Source organism: Octodon degus, unplaced genomic scaffold, assembly GCF_000260255.1.
Source record: "Octodon degus isolate 3935 unplaced genomic scaffold, OctDeg1.0 scaffold00135, whole genome shotgun sequence".
Lineage (NCBI taxonomy): Eukaryota > Metazoa > Chordata > Mammalia > Rodentia > Octodontidae > Octodon > Octodon degus.
This window is the reverse complement of record NW_004524711.1, coordinates 433,686-444,349: the sequence shown is the minus strand read 5'-3', so window position 1 is coordinate 444,349 and position 10,664 is coordinate 433,686.

Here is a 10,664-nt window from a genome sequence, read left to right as displayed (position 1 = left end):
ACAAGTAAATAAAATTCAGGAAGAAATCCTTTTTAGCAAGACTATTTTAAGAGGAACAAACTGCAAGAAAATATTGCATACCAGATTTCAGGATACATAGATTGCTTTCCCACCCTCTTTATTCTTTGGACTAAACAGAGGATAATTATGGTCTCCTTTGAGAAAAGTACATTAGTAGAAAAAAGAAGGTGGTAACTCATGGGTGCTCTGCAAGAAAGTCACCAAAAGTAATGGACTGGCAGGCAGCTAGGAGACAAGAAAAGATGACTCTGCTGAGCAGTTTCTTCTGAGTGTTGTAAGCCAAGTAGACTCTCAGTTCTTGGGAGAGGCAGTGGGTAAGGTATCAGCCAGAGCAGATACCTAGCAAGGGGCACAAGCAGCTATTGAAGCAAGATCCTGAGAGGAAACACCGTGTGTAACTTGATTGCCAATAAAATTCAGGTTTTTGTCTTTCGATGCCAAATATGTTTATATAGTTAAACTGGATATTGTATATGTGTTTTTAATAGGTTGTTCTTTTTAGATTAGAGACAGAGTTTCTGAATGATAAATATGTATTTCTGAAAGTACAGTTTTAAATTGTATCAATTTTGAACTTCCCTTTTATTTCTATTTCATAATTTTAGAAACTCATTTGAATTAATGGGGAGTATAATCAAATGCCTTAAATTCCCTGGGAATTTGATAATCTTTGATTTTTGTATCTGAAATAAATAGACTATTATTAGGGTAATTAGTATATCACAGATGTCACTAAATTTATTATTTCTAACAAAATTGCAATCAGAAAGCACTTTCAGCAATCTCTTTAGGAGCAATTTTTAAAACTCTGTTGCATATTTGGTTTGATCTTTTAAAGGAATAGTGAAAGGATACAAATGATATCATAGTTCCTTTCATGAATATCATATATCTTTAAAGCTAAAAAATAAAAGAAAGAGAAACCTAAAGGTGAAATGTCAGGCATCATTATCTGTGGCATACCCTTCTCTACCTCAAAAAAAAAGTCTCTCAAAGAGAAATATTTCCCTTAAATGTTGTTTGTATCCATATTGTCTTGCTAGCATTATTAATATCGAGGCTGCCAGAATATTCTATAGTATTTGCCTTCTTTTCTTTAAATGTGTCTTTGATGAAACAGTACTTGAGGAAGTTTGCTGCTTTTCTGTTTTTATAAGCGATGCAGTGAGTGAATGCATCAGCATTTACCTTCTTACTATACCTTACATTGTGTAAATGCAGGCCTGACAAAGAATATCATGTGATCTACCTAACAGTATTATTAAATCGTGCATCCTCTTGATCTCTAACATTGTCTTATAACCATCGCTGTCTTTTCCTCTTTCTTTATTTGTTTCTTCTGTCTTTTATAGATTTTTCTTTTTTGTATTTAGCACGGGGTCTACAGGATCTCATTATGTAGATCGGACTTGTAGTGATATCCCTGTTTTCAGCCTTCCAAGTGCTGGGATTAAAGGTGTACAGCACTACGCCTAGTCTCAATCACAGTTTCAGCATCAGTCTGCAGGCGTGCCAGGAAACCCTGGCCGCTGTGCTCTGCCTAAGCAGGGGCTTTAGTCTGAGCTATCTGAGATAACTGAGCCCTGTCTTTTAGAGAGCTTTAAATAAAAACAATTTAAAATTTGAACATGAGGCCAGTATACAATCCCCACTGATTACTGCATATATTCAGACTAATCTTTTCTTAATGTGCTTGTATTGATTGCATTTAATGGTAACAAAAATACAATCTGCACTGTAATTTTACTTCATAAGTAAACTGTCAAAAAGCTCATGTAACTGGTTTTTATGTCTGTTTAGTCCTATACATGACATGGTAAGATTAGGTAATATATTGCGATGCTTGAAAAACTTTCACAAGTGCCATGCCTTGAATGATGAAATTTAAAGTGGAGTACAGTTAAGAAACTTTTACTGGCTATGGGAATTCTGTATCTTTAGACTCCTGTGTTAGAAAGTTATACTGAGTAAGCTACTAAATGTTTGCAGAATATGCACAGCACAACTTGAAGAAAAGACCTACTTGCCAGCTCTTTACTGAATGAGGGAAATTGGGAGTCAGTCACTGAGGGGAGAAAAGGCAAACCACTGACGAAGCACAGAACTGGCTAGCATGAAAAGCAGCTCACTTTTCTGTACTTTCTGAGGAGCTTTGCAAAATGTCTCAATGCCATCTGTCTGTGAAATAAATGGAGGTATATTTACATTACAGGTGCTTTGCCTATGAGATATTTTAACAAACACTCTCTTTCAGAGTTTTTATCTGTTTCTCAACGGAGAAATTTGACAGTAGGAGTTGAAAGGCCTAAGTTATAACCTACTGGCCCCTAGACATTAGGCTAGTCTGTTATGAAATGGTTCCTGCAATGATAACCATACAAAACAGAAACTTTGCCATCACTGTAGCATAATTTGGTGAGAAAGAACAGTCTGTTTTAATCATGTTTGCAAAGAAATTGCATCAACAGCTTCTTTCGGTTGCTTTTTAGGGTAAAATTAAAAATGGAATTTCTAAAATTGAACTTTAAGGGCCAGCCAAATAGCTCATTGGATTAAAGTGCCTACTTAGGCAGATGCAAGGGCCAGAAGTTCAATCCCCTGGCCTCCTGTGCCAGCCCTGCCCCTCAGGTACGCTGAGATGGCACTTGAGACTGAGCGTGGTGGCATGCGCCTGTAATCCCAGCACTGGGGAGGCTGTACACAGAAGGATCACTGAGTCCAATCTATGCAGTGAGAACCTGAATACCATGTACACTCTGTCCTAAACATGAAAATTAATTAATTAATTAAAATAAAATAAAATTGAACTTTAACAATCTTCAGAAAGAAGGGGAAAGTTGCAATGACCAGCAGACATTTTCCATCTGATCATACCATCCGGAGGGAATCAACCCTGCGCTTTCCCGAAGGAAGCTTGGTTCTGTTTGCATATTTATATCACATGCATTAAGTGTTTAGCATAAAAGTTGGGACCAACGTGCAGCCAAAACTAAAAGCTAAATTGAAGATTAGCATGATGCTAAGTGCTCATTTGTTTACATGAACTCCCTTGTTTTTCGGGACAGTTTTAGAACTACACAGTATCATCACCCCTTTGTTACAAAAGAAAAGGATATTAAACCATGGAGAAAATTAATAATAATCTCATGGTCACTTCCTTCAAAAGTATCATAGACAAAATAGACCCAAACATTATGGCTTACAGGTTCACACACACATTAAAGCTTAACAGATACTACCTATTGTCCTCCTCCTTCTATTCTCCATTATCATCATGCTATTTAAAATTGGAAAATGTAGGCTTCTGCGAGACAAAAATACATTAATACATCCAACTGTTTTATAATAGGAAATAACCCCACTATTCTATACTAAAAAATTTGTTAGAAGCTGTCTGAGTAAAAGGAAGGAAGATAAGTTTTAGAGTCAGAGACTCAGGGAATATTCCCAAACTGTATAACTTTCTAGTGAATTTGAAGTCTAATCTTAACCCCAATTAATTTTTTTTTTTCTGTATTTTAGGCAAGAGTCTACAGGGCATTCAGCGTCTCACTACTAGATCAGCCTCATAGTGATCTGCCTGTTTACACCCTCCCAAGTCTCAATGCCATCTCAGCGCGTCCCGGGGGCAGGGCCTAGAAGCCAGGCCCGGGGATAGAACCCCAGTCCCCTGTGCCTCTTTGTAGGCACTTCGATCTGCTGAGCTATTTGGCTGGACCTTTCACCCCAACTAAAACTGTCTTAGTTTTTGCTTTCTCAACTCTTAAATGAAAACACTAATATTTATGTTTCAGGCAATTTTTGTATACTATTACTTACCAGAATTATGCCCAGTGAATGTTTATTTTATCCATATTTACCAGCAAAGTTCTTTAGGAGTAATGAATAAGAACTGGATAGAGAGAATGTGACTAGTATGATTAAATACGTTAACATTTTCCTGTGGGTGATATTTGACCAGTGTTCTGCTAAAGTAGATGATTCATTAAAATTACTTCCATCAATATTTTCCAATTCACCAAAGGCAAAGCATTGTGTGATAGCTCTATGAAAACTGTGCAATTAAGAAAAGTACATAAAGTAATTCAAGATAATCATCCACTCAGAAAATATAAATCAATATGATCAGACTGAGATATAAAGAAGGAAAATATGTGATACTGAAAAGAAGCTTTAATGGAGGCTTGAAATCAACAAGATGGTGAGTTAGCAGATTTCAGCAGTTGTTCCCTTAAAAAGAACAATAGTTTGACAGTCATTTTTTAATAATAATAATTCTAAAAGCATGCAGGAGTTTACATGTGAAGCTGTAGCATACAGTGGATGAAATGATCCTCAAACAATAGCACAAGAAGGGTGAGGAGCATAATTTTGCCAACACTGTCCCATCCCCACCTCAGTATTGCTGAGCAGAATCAGGGTGCTCAGTGACTTCTAAGTCTCCTTTACAGGGAGAAGGCGATTGTGATGAACAACCAGGTTCTCCATCCAATGCTTTGTGGCACTCATTGAGTGAGAGGCTTTCTCCCTACACAGACTGGTTGGGAGAAAAGCACAGTTAGGATTTCTCGAGATGCCTGGGAACAAAGGAGAAGGACAAAGCTCTTGGTTGCAGCTCTGTGGTCCAAGATTACCATGCACTTCTGAGGACCTCGATAGTTCTCTGTGCTGTCCTGGGTCCTCTGCAGCTTTCACTTTCCAGGACTTGAGTGTTCACTGAGATAGACACCACATCACAAAATGTTTTTAAACTTATCAATAAACATATAGTTAAGTTCAGAATATTCAGATGAGCTGTAATGGTGGTGTATAAATGACTGATGATTATAGCATGAAGGATAAAAGAGTATTAAAATTCTATAACTCACTAGTATCAACATAACACAGAAAATATGAGCAGGAACAATGAGATAACAAAACAATTGAAAACAGCTACTAAAAGTGCAAAAGAAAACACAAAAGTATCCCTATTGTTAGACTGAAAATCACAAGTTCCTACAATAAACACACATACACACACACACACACACACACACACACACACACACAAAGGCTGAGAAAGATCACCACCCCAACACACAAAATCTCAGAACTAATCAATCAATGAACTGATCGCTGGGGAGGATGGAAATATAGCAAAGATCAATTGCATTTTTTTAACAGTACTAATGAAGTATCAAAGGAGAAAAAAGCCAGGAAATAACCTTACATTTATAGTACTTGTCCACAGATAAAAGACTTGTACAATAAAATCTATTTTAAAAATTAATGAAGTAAATTAAAGATGACAGAAGTGAATGGAAAGATATCCTGTGTTCATGAAATGAAAGAATATTGTTAGAATGACTATGAAAATGAAAACAATCTATAGTTCAGTGCAAGTCTTACCATTTTTTTTCTTACCAAAATTTAAAAGACATTTTTCTCAGAAATAGGATAAATGATTCTAAAATTTGTATGTGCCACAGAAGAACCAATAAATGTGTGTTGATTTTTCTATGTTTTCTGTTGCACCACATGGCTACTACAACTAATAAATGAGCTCAGTAAAAGTACATAAAGATGTGCTCTTGAGGAAAAGAGCAAGGCCACAAGGATCACATATCTGTATTCCAAAATCTACAACTAGGCATGAAAGCAATATGATACTTTCATAAACAGACATAGACCAATGGACAAAGATGGAGTGCACATGTAAACCTAATTTATTTTGGTTAAATAATTTTGAAGATGGATAACAAGCAAATATATTTGGAAGAAAAGCGCAGTCTCTTTAAGATTTAGTGTTTTGAAAACCTGATATTGACTGGTAAAATTATAGAAAATTGCAAAATTATGAAAATCATTTCAAAATGAAAGTAAGGCCCAAAGATAATACTCCACTTGTAGATGACAACATAGAGAAATGCTGTGATGTTGTGTACAGGAATAGAATTTTAGACATAGCTCCAAATGCTGCATAAAAAATCAATAAATGAAGCCAAATAAAAACTTTAAAAATGTGTATACAACCACAAAATAAAACAAAAATGTACCCAAATTAGGAGAAAATATTTGTGAAAAAATTAATATAATAAAATTTTAATATCATACATAAGGAACTCAATAACAAAAAGTTTTATCAGAAATGGTCAGTGGAACTTACATTTTGCATGCTTGCTTTTGGAAAGAAAACATACATTTCAAGGAGGAATAGAAAAAAGTGTCAAATGTCTATACTAATTAGGGAACTGTGAATCAAAGTCCCATTAAAATATCATCTCAAAATTTTTAGGATTGCTATCATGAAAAGGACAATTGATACCAAATGAGTAAGTGTATGGGGACTAGGGAATCCACAGAATTTAATGCCAAACATGCTAATTCTTGCCACTTTTATTCAAAATAATGCTGGCGGTCTCAACACTCATGATCAGGCAAGAAAGTGAGCTGAATGGCAGCCAAACTAGAAATTGAGTTGCCCTTGGTTGTACATGAACTTTGCTTCAGATCATGTGCTGTGATGCATTTCAGGGTGGTCTTGAATTCACTAGTAGCCCATGTTGGTCTTTAACTCTAAGGTGCAGAGCTATGCCCAGCTGATGGGGTTTTATATACAGAAAAATATCAATTATTCCACCATATGGCTACTAGAACTAATAAATGAGCTCTGTAAAGTTTTAAGATAGAAAATCAACACACAAAAATTGGTAGATTTGCTGCATGTCTATAGCTAATTACCTGAAATAGAAATCAATATTTCAATTCTATTTACAATAGCTATCCCAAAATACCTGGAAATAAATTTAAATCAAGTCAAGAAAAACTGTAAAATGTTGAGGAAAACACTGAGAACAACATGAAGAAAAAGAAAGATGTCAGGTATTCCTAGGCTGAGAAAAGTCAATATTGTTAAAATATCCATACTACACAAAGCAGTATATATATTCAGTATCTTCTCTATTGAAGTGCTGATTATATTCTTAAAAAATTAGAAAATATCTTTTATTTCATTGGACCTGAATATATCTGTGGAACCACAAAATACCTCCAAATAGCCAATCAAATATTTGTGTCAAATATTGAACAAAAAGAAAAAAGCAAGAGATATTATAATACTTGACTTCAAAATATATTACAAGACTGTAATAATCAGAAAAGTATCATGTTGGAATAAATACAAATATATAGGCCCATAGAAATCAGCATATAAATGTACCCATATGCTTACAACTGATTTCTAAGAAATGTACTCTAATTATCAATTGGTGGGAACTCAGCCTTTTCGATGAATGGATCTGGGAAAACTGAAGAGCTACATGAGAGTACACATCTCTCTGGTGCTTTATAAAAGCTAAGTGAAAATGTCCTCAACAGTTAAATATGAGAGCTCAAAGCAATGAAATTAGTGGAAATGCTTCAGGACATTGGCATGGGTACAGATGTCCAGAAGAAGGAAAGGCAGAAGTAGACAGATATCATATCAAGTCAACAAAAATCTTTACAGCAAAAAAAGATGAATAAAGTGAAGAAGTATTCTACATTCTCATATTATTTGATTTCTGATTTTAGCAAGTACAGTATGCGATTCTTTTAAGAAAAGTCTAAAGTTCATTTCAGAAATTTTCATTCACCATAGAGAGATGATATCTTTGACATTAATTAAGCCAACTCATTCTTATATTAGGAGATCAACTTTCTCCATGTTAAAAATTTCGGTATTTTAAACATGAACCTCGTGATTCTCATTTCATGTAAATTTTTTGCTTTGGAGAAAAAAAGAAGCCAGATCATCATAAAACAGTTTGAAAACATGTTGGAGATTTAAGAGTAAAGGTAATAAATCTGTAGAAGAAATATGAAAAAAAACATCATTCCTTACCTCATATTTCTTCTTCCTCTGTCTTAATTTACTATTTTCTTTTTCACATGCTGTAAAGAGTTGGACTGTGAGTCATTTTTGCCATTTTTGTCTCAAGAGAATATTAGTTTATTTTTATTCCATTTTTTGTTGCCATAGTAAAACATAGAATTCTGGGAGCTTAAAAAGAAAAGAGTGAATTTAGCCAAAAGCATTGGGAGGCCTAGTGTGTTGCATGGCTCCTCCTTCTCTAGGACAAGAGGTTCATGGGAGGTGTCACCATTGTGATGGGCATGCATGTCAGTGGGAGCACATGGCTCATTAGGGAGTCAGAGAGCAGGAAGGAGACAGCCATGATCTTTCTGCAACAGCAGGCTCACTCCATGCAATAACTTCTAATAGCCAAATGGCTTAATCGCTTTTCACTAGTTCTCATGGTGTCTATCACTTTTCAACACTGTTATACTGGGACCAAACCTCTAGTCCATGAGTAATTGAGAGACAAACCACATGCAAACAAGGGATGTCCCTGCATATTTTGCCCCTTAAGTAAGAATTTAAAAATTTTGTTCTTTCTTGTTCATACTGCTACATATTATCCAAAAGATATGTTAAAGGAACCCAGATGTGTTTTCTTGCCAGAATGTTGTAGGACCTTTTCAATTTTTAAAATAATTCTTTTAAGTTTTAAAATATGATATTTATTTAAGTTAATGAACAATTTTTGATAACTATTCAATATCTCAGCCCAATAAAGTACAAGTAGCCTTTTGGTCAGTGAAGAATTCCACTGTCTTACTACTTACATGAGGAGTGAAACAAAATTTATCTTGTTGGTCTCTATGTAGAATATCAAAATTTAGGAATGCAAGTACCTTGACATGCTGTTGTTCAGCGGAATACATCAGACACACAAACTTGAATATTGCATGGTTTATTTCATGTGAAAAATCCCCAAATACATGTAAAATGCAAAATAAAAGATAGCTAACAGGAGGAGCAAGACAGATGTCTCTCAAATGGGAAGAGACTCAGAAGGTAGAAAGAGGGGAGGTGGGAGGGGGAGGGGACAGAATGTAAAAAAAGAATAAAGGGGTGCTTTCTTCATGCACCAAGTCTCACAAAAAATGTAATCATGCAGTAGAAACATGTACTGATAAAAATAAAAATTAAAAAAGGAAAGGTTGAATGCTTCCCAATGAATTGAAAAATGTTGGTAATTTACACAGGTAATCAACATTTTTCCTTTAGTAGCTGAATTATCATTTCAGCATCTACAGTACCCTTTAGTGGACTGTTCTCTTAAAACTGCTAAAATAGTTGACTCTTGCCAGCCAGGCATTAGGTCATGGATGACTCACACGTGTCCTTTGTCTTATCTGAGTCACCAGTTAATTACCACATTTCCCCTTCCGCCCAACTGGGTAAGAGTCCAACATTTAGCTGAAATCAAAGACACAGTGCCATAGGGTTTGTTATCTGAGTCTGAAACACCTGCTACGAGAGAACAAAAGGCAGTCTTGTAACGGATCATTTAATAATTGACTTAGACAGAAAAACAGCAATTGGTCTTCTTTCAGTTCCCACTATCATTACTCATCTTCTCAAGTGGCAGGGGACAGGGTAGGAGGACATTTTCTTGGTGAATGGAGAAATACCAAATTAAGTCTAAGTTAGTTTTTAGGATGCCTTGTATTTCAGTCTAAATGTTGAAGACACACATCACCCCAGTCCTGCAGACAAAGGTTTCATTTTGCACATTGTACATACCAAGCAGTACCAATTTAGAGAAGATTTCCATTTCTTGGTTCAAGTGTTGGGCTTACGTGAAACAGGACTCATTCATTCTGATCCAACAGGAACTCAAGGCATGCAGTTCAGGTTTGAGTTCCTGAGGGATTCTGAGAATTCATTAATTATGGTTAGAAGTTTAAACTGCAACAGGCAGATGAAAAGGAAATTAGATTTATTTTGTGGTCCAATTGTACTATAAGCATTACACAGCTTTCCTGTACTTTGTGCTATTAGCTCCCTCTAAAATCCTAGCTCACAACAAGGCATGGCAGTAAGTAAAGATGGCCCTACGGAGTGCCAGGGGTCTCACCAAGCATGAGGCTCAAGTGGCCTCCACAGTTTAAGTGGCTTTGGGTATAGTTCACTTACATCGGTTCTAATTTAGGGCTAAAGTTTTTTTTTTTTATATTATATTACAATTTAGTGTCTACAAAGGTGAAGTCAAAATAAATAATTTGAGTGCAACAGCATACTAATTTGATAATTTAAGAAAAATTATGTGGATAGGAGAAGAAACAATAAAATCAAGTAAAATATCAGGATATATACAAAGAAAAATAAAAGGAAAATTTGTTTCTAAGAGAGACATGTATTAAGAGAAATAAACCAGGAAAGGAAAACTGTTATTGAAGAGTTTGTGATGTTTTGTAGAAAGTAGCTTATTCATCTTCAGAAACCGTGTGACATGTCATTGTTCATCTTTCTTTAGATTATTTTTTAAAATTTTTTATGTATTTGGTACTGGGTCTGCACTATGCAGCTCGGATTCATAGTGATCCTCCTGTTTTCACCCTCCCCTGTGCTGGGATTACAGGCATGGGTCACCATGCCTAGACTGAGTCACACCGGCTCAGAGCGCTGGGGGGGTGTTGCATACGGTGCCGGGGTTCAAACTCCAGCCCCTGCCCTTGCCGAAGCAGGTCCTTTGTCTGCTGAGCTATCTCTGTGGCCCTGATCTTTACATCATATTTTCTTTGTATATATTTTCTTTCTACAATATAAAATTTCT